This window comes from Phyllobates terribilis, unplaced genomic scaffold (genome assembly GCF_046119375.1).
Source record: "Phyllobates terribilis strain yellow unplaced genomic scaffold, ASM4611937v1 Scaffold_5__5_contigs__length_657084704, whole genome shotgun sequence".
In the NCBI taxonomy this organism is placed as follows: domain Eukaryota; kingdom Metazoa; phylum Chordata; class Amphibia; order Anura; family Dendrobatidae; genus Phyllobates; species Phyllobates terribilis.
In genome coordinates this window covers 174,348,640-174,351,429 of record NW_027362765.1, presented here as the reverse complement: position 1 = coordinate 174,351,429, position 2,790 = coordinate 174,348,640, and positions in this window count along the sequence as shown.

The following is a 2,790-nucleotide window of genomic DNA, read 5'->3' as shown; positions in this document are numbered from 1 at the left end:
GACAAGCGATTGGGCCAATCAACAATGAGCATGCTGATTAGTACCCTGATGGGCATTACCAGTAACCAATCAGAAATAGGCTCTTAACCATCACATGCTTTTTGGTTCCCTACGCTATGTTTCTAGTTGTCCTTGCACCTACATGTCACGTAAAGTTGTGCCGAGTCTCTGGGAAGTGCAGCTTTTGTGCAGTTCACTAACACCAATTTCTACGAGCAGCCAATAGGAAAGCTCCGGCAACACTACGTGATTGGCTGTAGCGCTTAGGGGCGTTACCTCATGATATCCACTAGAGCGCTCACTATGTTTTCTCGCTGACTCCATGGAGAGGGCCGCGCCGCGCCGCCATGTTTTTGGAGACTGAGACGAGCGAGGGCTAGAGGATTATGGATTTTGCAAGTTGTACATGTTAAGGGATATTTATGGCCAGTTCACTGCTGGAGAAATTGTACCTAAGAAAACGCTCCAGTCTATAAGCCCTGAACACTGGCTGCTTTAGGATTCATAGATACTTAGTTGCATCTTACCCAGCTGTCAGAGGTCGTGACCTCCATTACACTAGATGTAGCCTAGATGTTGTCACCCAGAATCCTGTATTGCAGACCTGCCTAGTTGTGGAGTGACCCAGGAGCAGGGATATTCCCATATATAATGTACATTACATGGCTGACCATTAGGAGGCGTGATTTGTAGCTGCTGGTAGCCGTACTGTTACGATCAGTATTTGGTCAGTATTTTACATCAGTATTTATAAACCAAAACCAGGAGTGGAACAATCAGAGGAAAAGTATAATAGAAACACATCACCACTTCTGTATTTATTACCCACTCCTGGTTTTGTCTTACAAATGCTGAGGTAAAATACAGACCAAATACTGAACGGGGCCTTCGGCCATGTTCCACCTCTCACCCCGAGTTCTGGGCGCCATTGTCGTGGGGTCATGATTGACACAGGACAGCAGTTCTTGTGTTGGCACGTGACCAGACACTTGGCTGTAGATGGTTTATTTCACTAGCTGTGCCTGCCCCCTCTAGCGTATAGACAGTAGAACAAGACACAGGAACAAGAGCGAGACAGCCGGACATAGGATGGAGCATAGCGGAAGAATGGGGCAGATTTTGTTGCCGAAAGTTATGCAGTCATCCTATTCAGATGAATGGAGCCTTTTTTTTCTGTCTAAGGAATTTCAGCAGCAAAATCTGCAGGGTATGAATTCACTGCTATTTCTAGATGCAAAACAAGTAGGTGGGAAGGTGCACTGCACTGCCCAGCCACGCCCAGCGTGCACACAGCGCTTCAATAGCATATTTGAATAAAGAACCATTTCTGGAAAACTGAGCAATAGATTTGGACACTAAAGGTGAAAACGCAACTCCTGAGCCCGCTCCATATTGTGATGGCACACAACCACCGTATATGAAGGGCAGCTGTCACAGAGGAGTTAAATATTTAGTCCACTTTTTTTTGTCCCAGAAGGGATTAGACTACTCAATATTTCTCTATAGCAGGTAATTGTACCTGTCAGCATAATGGCCCCATTATCAGTATTTGGTCAGTATTCGGTCAGTATTTTTTCTCAGGAGTGGGAGCCAAAACCAGGAGTGGGTGATAAATGCAGAATTGGTGACTTGTTTCTATTATACCTTTTCTCTGATTGTTCCTCACCTGGTTTTGGCTCCCATTCCTGAGAAAAATGCTGATAGTGGGGCCATGGACAACAAGCATCCTATTAGCCCCTGCCTAATAGGTGTACTAACATGGCTGCCACTGTTAGGTCACTGACTGCCATAGCAACCCATCAGTTTGCCAGTGGGGTTACAGAGGGAGCCCTCTCCCTTCGTCAAACCACTTAGATGCCCATTTGCCGGCTGCATCTAAGGTTTAAAATGGCTGGGATTAGAGACAACTCCAAAGCAATCAACTCAAATTGCCAGGTTGCTCCACCATACATGTAGTGTTACATGCCGGTCATTCAAATAAATGACTGAAGCTAATACATTCAAGGGGCTGGATCGACCAGTTAGGGTCTCCATGAATGAGACCACCTCCCTAAGTTTTAAGATCCGAGCAGCCTCATTCCTCTTGATCTTCTCCAATACTGTTGATCTGCACTGTCAATCTTTAGGAGCGCAAAGTTCCTCAGCAAGCAGGAAGCTTAGAGGCAGAGGAGCGGTGCGCTCCTGAAGAACAAACATGAGACAATGACAGCATCTTTACAGGGGTTATCCACTACCAGGACAACTCCTTCTTAATCTGAATGTTTGCTCCCGTTAAAATAAAAACACCTATACTCATCTCTGGTGCGACGCTGTTTCAGCGGTGTCGGCACTCGCGTTCCCAGGGCTCACGTGAGGTTGTTATGTCACAAGAGCAACGTGCCCAATCAGCGCTGGCGTCACTGTCCCCACCGTATCAAACATCCACAGGAAGTCAGGGCGGTGGCTGCTTTCTGACTTCCTCTTGATGTTCGATTTCTCAGAAGACAGGGACAGTAACGCCAGCGCTGATCGGGCGCAGGGCTCACGTAACATAATGGGGCCAAACGAGGAACGAGAAGGGGTTGTCCTAGTAGTGGACCACCCCTTTTAACCTCTTCTCAACATGGCAACTTTACATTTTTCTTCCAAGAGCTATACATTTTTTATTTTTCCGTCGGCATAGCCATATGAGTGCTTGTTTTTTTGCGGGACGAGTTGTACTTTTGAATGACACCATACCTTTTATCATGTGATGCACTGGAAAGCGTGAAAATGATTCCAAGTGTGGCAAAAATGCAACAAAAAGCACAA